The sequence below is a fragment of the Heterocephalus glaber genome, unplaced genomic scaffold (assembly GCF_053883595.1).
Source record: "Heterocephalus glaber isolate CG9 unplaced genomic scaffold, H.glaber_assembly_v1.0 deba00001509, whole genome shotgun sequence".
NCBI lineage: Eukaryota > Metazoa > Chordata > Mammalia > Rodentia > Bathyergidae > Heterocephalus > Heterocephalus glaber.
In genome coordinates this window covers 56,409,703-56,422,787 of record NW_028258325.1, presented here as the reverse complement: position 1 = coordinate 56,422,787, position 13,085 = coordinate 56,409,703, and positions in this window count along the sequence as shown.

Here is a 13,085-nt window from a genome sequence, read left to right as displayed (position 1 = left end):
TCAAATCTTCCTTGGACTCATCTCTGTTAGTGTCCATGGATGGGAAAATGGACTGAAGTGACATGTGTGGGAGTTTTCCATAGTTCAGACCTAGAAGAGACATGGGCCACTTTTGATCTTATTCCACAGGTTGGAACATAAGAACAGGGCTATACTTAACTGCCAGGAAGACAAGAGGAGCGTGGTGGGTTAGCTGTCCTTCTCTAAGTTACTTTCCCCAAAGTCCATAGAGTAAGTGTAGGGAGACAAAATTTAAGAATTCCCAGTGTTGTGGGAATATTATGGTGATTATTCAGATTCTTAGTGGAAATAGATGGCATGCTACTTCAAAAATTGAATGAATTACTTTTTTCAAAGAAGAAAGAATGAACTTGACAGGGCAGTAACTTCAGCAAGGAGTTCAGATCTCCTATTGGGATAAATGAAGGCAAGGATCAGGGACAGAGTGAAGGACAATGACCAAGACTTGCTGAATAACCTGTAAGAGTGTCCCTGACCTGAGTGGTCATCTTGAAGTTAAAGGTAACAAACTTTGGCAACATGGTACAAGTAGATCTGGGGAAATATTTCTAGTTTGTTTGTAACCTGACCCATTCTCATGATCTCCTGCCCATATTACTCGGAGCTGAATCTAACCAGAGGCCAGAGGGTGAAAAAGTCCATTTATTCAGTCTGTGTGATCAGGCTCTTTATGCAGAGAACGGATAAAGAAGGGTGAAGAGTGTTTCTACATAGGCCAAAGAAAGTAGAAACAGAGCGTTTTATTAGCTATTTGGGAGGCTGAGACAGGAGGATCACAAGTTTGAGGCCAGCTTGTACATCATAGTGAGGCCTTGTCTTAAAAAAAAAAAGGTTGCCAATATCACCCACTGGAGCAGTGCAATACCAGGCCCTGGTTCAATCACTCACACAAGGACAACAGAGAAAAGTGCCTAAGTGCTACTGTGGAGCACATTTTTCAGCTTGCTCTGTTCAGTGTCACAGCTCTGTACATATCACAATCAGAAATCCTGCACAGGACTCCCTGGGGAGAATTTAGTATTACAAAAGTTAATTCACTTAAGAGGAGGGTGGGGTGGGATGGCTCAAGAAATTTAGCTGATACAGAGTTTTTACTTCCAGGTCACCTTCTAGGTTTCTCTGGTGGGCCTTGCCTGGCATACAAAACTACTTTAGAGCAGGATTATAGTCACTCAAAGGGGCCTCAATTTTTCTAGAGAGCTTATCTGATTGTCTCTGAATATACAGGCCTAGAAGCTAACACACACACACACACACACACACACACACTGGATTTCCTAAGGACTATAGGAAACTATGAACGTGATTTTTTTTTTCCACCTGGCTTAAGGTACAGTTGGATGAGGAAATAACTGAAATGATAAGAGAATTAAATTGCAGGGTGCTTCAAGAGACCACAGTAAGGACTGAGCTGAAGTTCAGGGAATGAATTCTTTGTAGAAGTTTATGAGGGGTGGCAGAATGTTATGTTTTATGATGGTGCTGTAGTCAGAAGATGGAAAAATTGTCAGGAGATGTAGTCCAAAGATGGGCATATGTAAAAATTAGAAGTAAGAAGAACATTCTGAACAATAGTTCAGAATGATATGGATACTTTAACAGAATTTCTAACTATGATTCCTAATATAGTAATTTAAAATTCTATATTAAATTTTTTATAGAATTATTTGTATACAGAATTTTACTACTGATTTTAATTATGAAGTATCATGGGTAGGGAAAACTAATAGATGAGCAGTCAAAAAAACCAAACTACTTCTTTTTTTTTCCCATTAAGTTTATTGGTACATTTTAGGTATAAAATACAGTTACATACATCATTGGGATCTTGTACCATTACATGAGTATCTTGGTTCTTATTTTAACCCCTTCCCCTGCCCTCCCTTCACCCCCTCCACCCTTCCTTATTTGCAAAGACTTTGTTTCCATTTTTTTCCTTTTCTCATATTTTTTCTTTTCCCTTCTTTCCTTTCCCCTACCCCTCCCACTTCCCCTGCTCCTTTAGACCTTTACTTCCTATTACACAATATCAATTATAAATTTTTAAAATTACAATATCAAGACCAAACTACTTCAAATAGTGCATTAGATGTAAGGTGTGACCAGAGCACGAGTGAGACCACCAAGGCAGGCAAAGTCAAAGCAATGAGGCAAAGAGTTTATTGTGACCTGGGTCCAGGTCAGCCAAGGGTGACAAGACTGTGGGCATAGGAAGGAGGGCAGGAGGAGTTTATATAGGGGAGTTTAGGTAGGGGAGGGGGTGTCAGGTCTGAGGGTGGAAAATATTGGGATCTCTTGGGTGATAGGCTTGAGGCTGGTGAACAGGACGGAGTGAGGGTAACAGGGAGAATGCAGGTATAGCAAGGTACAGCAGTTGCCTTGTAGTTTTTTGTAGAATCATCCCCTGTGGGTGTGAATGAGTGAAGTGGTAGCTGGCTTCTGTCATCCCTATTCTTGCAGGCAATGTGCGTCAGTTGGGGTTTTTCTTCTCAGTTGGGTAGGGATTTCGCCCTGGAGTCCTGTTATTAGACACCCTTCCTTCTTTCCTGCCTTTCTTCTGTGAACGTTGATGAAACACTTCCAAGTCAGAAGTCTGGCTGTGTACCGAGGATGCAGAGCAGAAGCCATGTGCGGCTCCAGTCTGACAGGGCTGCCACAGAGCCCCAGCCCTGGGGACAGTCGCCGCTCCCCTGAAGCTGTGGGGCCTCCGTGCTGGACGACCCCGCGACGGTGGGGTCTGATCCCATACTGTTGGTGACAGGGCTTAGCCAGGAGGAGAAGGGGTGCAGGAACGCGGGCCAGAGACTGGGAGCAGGTACACAGTGTTTGGAGAGCCACAGCCCTGCGGACGGTGTGCTGGGATGGTTCAAATTCGGAAGGACCTCAGGTGCAAGGATCCAGTGTACAAGAGCATTCACTCCCCCACGGGCTGGTCACACGCCACGCTGGACAGCTGGCAAGGAGCCCTGCATGAGTGTAAATGTGGGACACTGCATCTTGATTTTTAGTGGTATTTTTCGTGACTGCATTTCACAGTGCTCCCAGTGACACTGGGAGGTGAAGGGCAGTGTGAACCCTGTCCTGGGCTCTCACGAGCTCCTGTGAACACCCGAATGAGGCAGGCTCTTCCTTGCTCTTGTGCAGCCCAGCCAGTAAATTAAGAGGTTACTGAGGCAGTATTTTGACCTGCCTAGCCCTGCCTGTGAAGATAGTGTTTATTGCCATAGTGTAAGTAAGCAAACATGCATGCATTCTTATTTAATTATTAAAGTGGGATTTGTTGTGTTGTTTTGTAAAGTAATTTAATAAGTTTAAGCAGTTTTTAGCAGCTCTATAGTATAGGAATACAAAAATTTATCTAAAAATTTTTGTAATCAGGAATATACAACATTGTCAACACTACTGTAGTTCTTAAATCTAAAAGTGAAGTGAATGTTCATTGTTCTTTGGAACATGTCCTTCCATGTCTTATAGAACCTTGCATTGATCTGTCCCTACTTAAGTACCCTGCCTCATTTCTCATCAATACTCACTTCAGCAGGAACTCTGACCCAACTCCATTCTTGATCCATAATCACATGAGAATCTTTCAGCCTTTTTGAAGTCTATTTTCTCTGATTTTTTGCTAACCCAGTGTACTATGTTCTCTCTCAACTTTGAGTGTTCACACAGTAATTCATTTCTTCTGGATATTGTTTCCCTTTTAAAATTAACCAATAGCCATTAATCTTTCAGAGATTCACTTAGATGTTATTTCAGCTGAATATAAATATATACATATACATACATAATATATAATTACATTATATATTATATAAATATATACAGCTCTGAAGGAAATGCCTACAGAAGAGAAAGAAAGTGTAGAACTTTATAGGCTCCAAGAAAGGAAAGAGCTTCTGAAGAAGAAAGAGGTCAATAGGTTAGGACTGTAGATGTGAAAAGGAATAGAGATAATCTACTAAGTGTGCATATTGGATGTTATCTTTGGAACTTACACACAGATATGCTGTTGATGTAATTTAAATTTTAATGGCTTTCCTTTTGAATGAGTGAATATTACAAGCCTTCTCATTAAAATATAGCAGAGATGTTTTCCCACCATCAAGAAGAAATGGAAACATATAGAAAATGTATTCAGCACAAGCTTTGTATTCTGCACTTTTACATATCCTAAAAATACCTAATTCTTACATATACCATGACCCGACACCAAAATATCTTTTATGGCTTAGGTAAATGTAAATACAGTACCATTATTATAGAAAAATTCATACTAGTTGGTACAACCAATAAATAGCTTTCCACAAAAATTTCCTAGAATTATGGTAAATTATTATATTAAAATGACTTTTAAATTTTTTTCATTTTAATGCTTATATATGGTCAGCATATACATAACCCAACAAATATTTTATAGGCAATTGTTGCTTTTCTTGCCAGAAATCTATTTTCTTAAGTTTTCACTTAGGATATCCATTTTGAAGGTAATGAACATTATTATCATCAATAAACTTTGGTAATATATATCTACTGCATTTTCTGAGGAATGTATTTTTGTTTTACTTTATTTTTGGTCAGAGAAAATATTGAGCTGATTTTCTGTTCCTCAAAATTTAAAGAAAAATAAAAGTTCAGTAATAATCCTAGATAAACTTATGGTTTAAAAGGAAGATCTAATTTTGTACATATGCACGTTTATAACTCTTCTTCTCCACCGAGGTATTTTTAAACTAGTAATAGTCATTCAAAATACAGCTATTATAAAAATAACCCCTGAAGCCTGTGTTTACCCACCACATATGTTAGCATAAATGAGAGTAGAAGTAGCATAATGAATATGAATGTCATGAAACTTTACAACAGGGAAACACTTGAGCAAAATTAAAGTGTCTTGATGAAGCTTTTACAACTTCTATAAGATGTCACTGAAGTAGAAAACATTCTAAAATATATTTACTATTACATATTTACAGTAATATTTCATAATGCCAGTTAAATAACAATCTGCATCCTATATCCTATGTTTCTTTATAGCAGTTAGTTATCTGCTCATTAAAGGGGAAATTTATACTAGTTTACAGCAGTCAGTATTCCAATGTTTATGTAATTTAATTTGTGCAGTTTTTGCTGAGATGTGTTTTATTAGCTTCTGGATGGTGAATTTGACAATTGCACTTCTTTATTTCTGTCTATCTGCAAGCATGTACCAGAAATTCAGTAAAGCTTTAGAAAACATGTGGATAATGAATATATAACTTAAGGGAAGAAACAATTCGTATCTGACACTCTTTTGTCCTTTATAATGAAAATCTGAAGAGCAGCATGGATATAGCACTTTTTGAAAATCAGGGCTCTTGCAGTTTGTCTAAGATCTGTATTTGCATAAATTCTGAATTCTGTGTCATCACTTGTGGAAAGTGGGGAATTTTTACATTTGAAGATACTTTCCAGATCTATGAATTTATGATTTGGTATTGCCACTTGGTAAGGTGATTTGCTGTTTAATCCTTCTGTACGGGCATTCGGGCAAACAGTTTTCTAAATATTGTTGACTATTCTAGGTATAATGTTTCTCTCCAGTAAACCTGAGACTATTTTAACAAAGTCCATGAAGTAAACTATGGGTAACATAAGATAGTAACCATAATAATGATAGCATATGAAACCAATGAATTTGAATACATCTGATACATGAGGTCATAAAGCTTGCTACTCTGCATGTATTGTCTACTTCTAATTATTTCCAGGGTTTTATGATTCCCATTTTACTTTCAAGGAAATTGAGATCAAGAAAGTGACATATTTTCTCAGAGTACCACAGCTAGTAATAATAATAGCCGTGTAATATCTCAAGTTTCTCTAGTCCCAAAGCACATTGTTATTACACTATGCCAAAAATAAAACTTAGTGAGAATTCTAATTGAATTGTTGGTTTTTTATGTTGTTATTACTATTGTTGGAGTGAGAACATTTATACTCCAGTATGAGTTTTATTTTCTGAGAAACTATGATAAAATGTGTCAATCATTCTCTAAATGTCTGATAATAAAGAAAATTAAATTTGCCTCCTTTTTAAATCACTAACTGATTCATTGCTGGATATTTATGTCAATGATTTGCAGAGAATCTAGCATCAAAATAACTGTAAGACCGAACATGATAAATGAGAGGTACATTAAAAAACGTATTTATTTTAATAACAACATTAATATTTATCTATTTATTATATTGGCACAACTCTGATCAACCACAGTCTGAAAATATTATATGGAAAATTATGAATTGTTCCTTTGTCCGCCGTATTCATACTGTGTATATGACTGCCATTCAGCATCCGTGGGTTAGTGTATTGCCTGCTGCGGTGTCAACATGCTTGTGTTCATGTAGCCCTTATTTCACTTGTAATGGTCCCAAATTGCAGAAGTAGTGATGCTGGCAATTTGCATATGTTGAAGGAAGCTCTAAAGTGCTTCCTTCAAGTAAAAAGGTGAATGTTTTTGACTGAATAAGGAAAGAAAAATAATTGTATGGTATATCTTTGTCTATGGCAGGTTATTATTCTTCATTTCTTTATGTACCTAATTTGTAAATTAAACTTTATGGTAGCTTTGTACTAAAAATACAGTATATATAAGATTTGATACCAGTGTAGTTTCAGGTACTGATTGGGAGTCTTGGAAGTTACCCCTCGAGCATAAAGAGAATGGTGTCTACTCTACACAAATACAAGTACAGACACATGGAGTATACATATACACACCCATATACTCTCTCAATACAGTTGGAAGACTGAAAGATAACATTTGTTTTTTTCTCAATGTGATGCTGGATACTCTGCTCACCCTGCTGACTTCCTATCAATGCATTCTCACAACCTGGTAGAGTATGTCCTTTGGCTACCTCGGAGTTTTGCCCTCTTCAGGGTTATGAGTGGTTGCATATTAAAATTGTTCAATCATCACTCATATGTATTAAGAGTCCTAAGGAAGGAGTTATCTTCATACCCCTTGGAATGAAGAAAATAGCCTAACTGGGCATGCCAGCCTGTAACTAAAAGAAGCATCTTTTATATTCAAAGATTGGATTGTCTTAAAGCACACCATTTACTTTTATTTAATCTATAATCTGATCTCCCAAATGCATTTAATCATTTCCATTTTTTCAAATTCGGCTTTCTGAGAATTTTTTCAAGGAGGAATCATAGTGTTATTCAAATTGCGATTTCTTCTGTGCTTGTATATTTCTTTCTTTATTATGTTAAACCTGTGTAGTCTCTTCAAATTTCCATGCACATTATATACAAACTCATTCATATCACCCCTTTATATTTCTTTGATAATTCCAAGAGGAAGATATGAGAATCCAAAGGAAAACATGCATACTTTAGGTAATATTTATTTACCTGTTGTGACACTGCCCAGAATACGGTTTCCCTGATGAACCAATTGCAGCAGAGCCCTGGTCTCTAAGAGTGCTGGTGCTGTGGTCACACTGCCCGGGTTTCGGTTTCAGTGACACTGCTTTTGGGTGTTTGACAAAGAGTGAGTTACTAACCCTTTTGATGTTTCAGATCACCTTCTGAAGAGTCAGGACACCAGTGGTTTATCTCTTATGGAAACATGGTGGTACTCAAGGTAGGCATTTGTAATTAATTGGTTCTAGGAGGTACTCTGAGTACCAAGAAGTGAGAAATAGCAAATTGTAGTGGCTGGAAAAGGTAGCAGTGAGTTACCAGTTTACAGCTTGTGTATCCAGTGCCAGGCAACATCGAGTTCACAAACAAAATTTTTACATCAATATGTGTGAGTGCCAAATTTGAGAAATTTAAAAGAAGTTGAGTACCAAAGTATGGCTGTAACTAAATTATTACACATGGAGCACTTTGAACAACAGTTGAAAGGGTGGATTACTTGTTAGCTGCTCTAATTCTCATTCTTCCCTAACAGAATTAGGGGTCTAAAACCACCAGACCCCCACACTGGATCTATTTCAGGAATCTTAGTTGTGTTATATTTAGGTTTTTCTTTCTTTCACATTTATAATCTCACTTATCTTGTTAGTTACTCAAACAGAAATCTGAGAGCAGCCCTTGACTTTCTTTGCTGTCAGCTACTGTCCAATTAACAATAAGATCACCAATTCTGCCTCCTGAATATCTCTTGATCCCCAATTCTCTGCAGTTGGTGGCAGTTTTCTAGTAGGATTAGCCTTCTTCCTCTTCTCTTTCCTTCGTCAACAATTAATTATTTTTTGCAGAGGGTCATGACTGTATGTTTTCCTGGATCTGTAGCCACATACCTCTACCCTCATTTTATTTTTATATTACTACCATACTAATCTCTCTTTATCTTTTCCCTAATATATTGTGAATTTTGTTATTTAGGACATATAAGTATATTTTTTGTTCCATCTGTGGGCTGACTTATGCACATACTGTTCTTCCTTTCTCGGCTATAACATTCTTATTATATTATGTCAGTAAGAAGTGCTCTACTAAACCCCAAGACTATATGACATCTCATAGAACCCAGTATGAAACAGTTTTAATTTGTCAATGCCTATTTCATTATACTCAGACCTACATTTAGGCCAAAAATGTATTTAACCTAGTGGTGCTAGCCCTTACATGACCCACTGCATACAACAAATTCTCAGAAAACAGTTTGGAATGACTTATACATCTGAGCCAGATTAATAGCTGTTTTCAACCTGATAGCCAGGTGGACCAGGATACATCCTTTTGACTGGAAGCTAAATTTATTCTGTACCTCCAGGTAATCCTGAGCCATTAGGTGTGTAGGAAGTAATTACACGTGTGGAAATGAAAGTTATGGGCCAAAGACCTAAGCCAGTATTCCGGAATCTGTAAGGGAAATATGAGATGGAAAGAGATCTATTTGTCTGAGGTGTAAAGCTGAATAAAAGTCAATTTGGGTTGGGGGAAATCACTTAACATTTTTGTGTGCTACCAAAAGAAGTGGGACCATTATAGTGTCATGGGGATCCTAGAGTCATCAGAGACCTGTCAGAAATGTACTTGCAAGAGAGGATAAGAGCACTGCTTGGAAAATAGCTCCCAAATATTAGAAATTTTTAGGATAAAAATGCTAAGTTATAGTCTATGAATATTTTCTAGTTTACCACTCAATGGTAGATTTTTTTCTGTTTGCAATTATTAAACTCCTACCAAAGTGTTCAGTGCCCTACATCCTTATCATTGTCTAACATTATCTATCACCTAAAATTTGCTGGGTTGGTGATTTTAATAATTTATTATTTAATGTGCATTTATTTGGCTTCTTAAATTTTTAAACATTTTCCTCACTATTGGCTATTTTGACTGTCTTTTAGGGAAGCGCCTGTTCATAATTTTCTATAGAATTTTTTTGTGTTGATTTGTAAGGCTTCTTTATTTGGTTTCATATTTTTAAATTTCTCCAGTTTATGACTTATAATTTCTTTTTGTAATAGCTTGTGTTGAGCAGAAATTCTTATTTTTAATACAAAATCTTTTATTACATTTTTAGCTTTTCTTGTATCTTTCATTGAGGAAAATCTTCCATATCTCAATATTGTAAGATAGTTGATATATATTATTATACATTGTTAGCCATAACAATTCCATCCTAAATTTATTTCTCTGTATAATGTAAAGTATAGATAGAAATTCTTTTGTTTGGCATGGGGCCTTCAATTATTCTAGAATTATTTCCTAAAAATTCATCCTTTCCCTAGTTTCTGCAATGTTTTAGCCATCACATATGATTTCTACAGATTCATAGGTTTGTTTTCAATTACTTTATTAACTTTATTTTTTGTGTAGTTAGTGTTAAATGTATGACAATTTAAGATCCAGAATATAGAGCATGGGTTTAAAAGCTGAATCTGCTATTTCAGCACTCAATGGTAAATTATGTATTTATAATTTATTAAACTCCTAATAAAGTGTTCACTGTTCTACATTCCTACCACTGCTTAATATTATGAAATTGGGCAAATCACTTAACTCTGCGTCTCAGATTCCTTATATGTAAAATAGGTATAATAATAACCTTTGGCCAGAGGCTATTGTGGATTCTTCATAAAAGCCACATATGTAAACCATATCATCATCATTAACGTTTTTGTCTCTATAACAGCACCACACAATCTTAACTACAATAAACCAGTGTTGGCATTTTGTCAAGTCACTGTATCTTTTTCTTCTTCGTTACTGGTTTGCCTATTCTTAGGCAAATTTGAGAATACTATTAATGGATTTCTTGAAAACTACTTTTAGTTTTTATCTAAATTGATTATGATATTTTTGTCATTTTAGGAGAATTTGCTTCCTTGTTGCTGGGCTTTCTATCCAGGAACTCAATCTCTGTCCATTTGCTTTGTGGAGTGCTGTGGTTTGGAACTGGAGTAACTCCTGTGGTCCCACACATTAGAGTCTGGGTCCCCAGCTTGGAGTTATTGGGAGGACGTGGACTGTTTAAGAGGTGGATTGTGGTGGGAGGTTGTGTACATCCTCGAGGATGTGCCTTTGAAAGGGGCTGTGTGCCCTGATCTCTTCTCTTCCTATTTGCTCACTTCCTGGCCACAAGGTAAGCAGTTGTGCCTGCACTATATTCCTCACCATAATGTGCTGCCACCCAGCACTGGGACCAACTGACTATGGCCTACAACCTCCAAGATTCTGAACCAAAATAAATGCTTCTTTTTATAATTCGATCATTTCAGGTATGTATTACAGAAACAGAAACCTGGCTAAACCAAGTCATGACCACATATGGGCAAGTCGTGGACATATCATACTAGCTGTATTCTTAGACACAAGCTTCTATTTTCATTGTGATTAGAAATATGTATTATTAAATAACATTTTGGTATTTGCTTTTAGGTTTGATTCTCTATCACTTACTCTTTTGTGCTGTATCTTCTCTCCTGTTTGTTTCAACAAATGGGTTTCTGTAGTGAAATTTTCTCTATTTTTCCTGATTTCCCACAGCTCACTTTCTACCTGATTTCATTTTCTTATGATACCTCCTTTGAGATTTTCTATTTCCTTTTTGACCTCTTACCAAGTTGGTTGTTTCATTAAAATTTGTGAAGTCATCACAAAGTCCTTAAATATGCTTTCACCCATAAGTTCACTTCATCTGCCTTTCTTTTTCCTGATCCTTCATTCATTTTTGAATTTTTTTTTGGCATAGATTTCTTGCCACTTCCTTTTTAACTCTTGCTCATCCTTTATTTCCTCTTGAGCCTGTTTTTTTCAGGGTGGTTCACTTGCATGCGGGAAGGGAGGAGAAGTAGGTTAGAGAAGGAGGAACCCAAACTCTATCTATCTGGGTGCAGAGATAACTCTCACAATACAGGACTGGGTGTGGGAGAACATTCTTCCAGCTTCTGCTGATTCCCAGTCCCCAGGTCCAGCCTTGCAGAGCTGCTAGTAATGTGAGGCTTCTCATACTCTCCTCCTGAACCAACAGACCACTTTCTGTGGATATAGTTTTTTTTTGTGATATTCTACACTTTTCCAAATGATCTGCTTTCAGGTTTCCAGGGAAATGCTCATCCTCAATCCATGCATATTGTTTCTTTTGTCTTAAAGGAGGAAATTCTGGGGTTTACTCCTCAGAGGTTTTTGTCTTTCTACTGAGAGCTGATGGTTTTGGCTAAATCTGGAGCCTTATATTTTATTTCCACCCTCTGAGCATTTACTCATTTATATAGCAAATGTTTCTGAGTAAAATATGCCATGTACTTTGTTAGTTTCATGGGAACATTTTTCAACATGAAAATTTATGGAATATGCCCTCAAAACACTTTTGTTCTCCTGAAAAGAGTTGTGTATATACACAAAAAATGAAAATACAATGAATTAATTATGGTGATACAATTATGCACAAAAAAGCTGCAAAATAAGAAGAATGTCTAAGTCTGGCTACTTAGTGCCATGCCTGGAGGCAGAGAGACTACAGTTAGTTCACAGAACAGGAAACAGATCTGTCACATGCAGGGTGGGATGCTACGTGAGGAGCAGTGGTTAAAAAGGCTCACATGACCCACTTTTTATGAAGTTTACAAACTAGCTGGCCAAAAGACTAAAATAACTTTTAACCCAGCAGAGCAAGAATCAATGGAAGTTTTCTAAAAAGAATGGCTAATGTTCCTAGTTCTGACAGGATGGTCCGAAGGAATGAAACTTAAAGTATCACCAGTTTGTGAAACTCTAGGAAGGCTAACAGGGGATCATAAAAATCAAGATGTGGGGCCTGGGATTTAGCTCTGTGGTGAGGCCTGCCTCACAAGCCCAAGGTCCTGAGTTTGATCCCCGATACCAAAACAATAACAACAAAAAAAAATCAAAATGTGCTTGTGATGAAAAGTGTAGCTACATAGATAAGATTGGGCAATATAAGAAAATACTGTGACTACTACAAGTTTGTATTTTATTTCATAGATATGACAGTGGAATCACAAATCACGGAGCAGTTTTTAACAAGAGAGTGAGTGATACCATCAGATTATTGTGTTAGTGAGAAGGCTCATAAACTCCTGTTTGCAGGAGTGTGAAGCTAAGCTCAGGGGTTTGTGCCGTATATTTCTATGGATGGACAAGGAATAAGGAGTCCTGAGCATCAGTACAACAGAGTTAGAAAGAAAGAGACAGAAAGGAGAAAATAGAAATGGATCTTTTAGCTAATCAATTCTGAAGGATAACAGAAGGGCTTCAATTCTTGTCAGGTTTCTGATTTAATCAAAAGGATAAAGGTTGTGGTACTGTACCCTAAAACAGGGTAGATGTCTTCTGTTTTATTTGGTAGTAAATATATTATTTATTACAGTGTTCCGGATACTCTTACAAAACCAAGTTCTAAAATGCAGGAGATAAATACAAGGAAACTGGGAAGTAATCAAGCATCTATTGTATCCATCATTATTTTGTTCCTCAAGCTAAAAGAGTTCTCATTTATATTCCCTTTTCTAAGTTATTTTTCTGTTCCCTCTGTAGACTGGCTTTTTTCAGCAAGGTTCATGGTTTTATTTGTCTGTTGTTGTTTTTCTCTCCT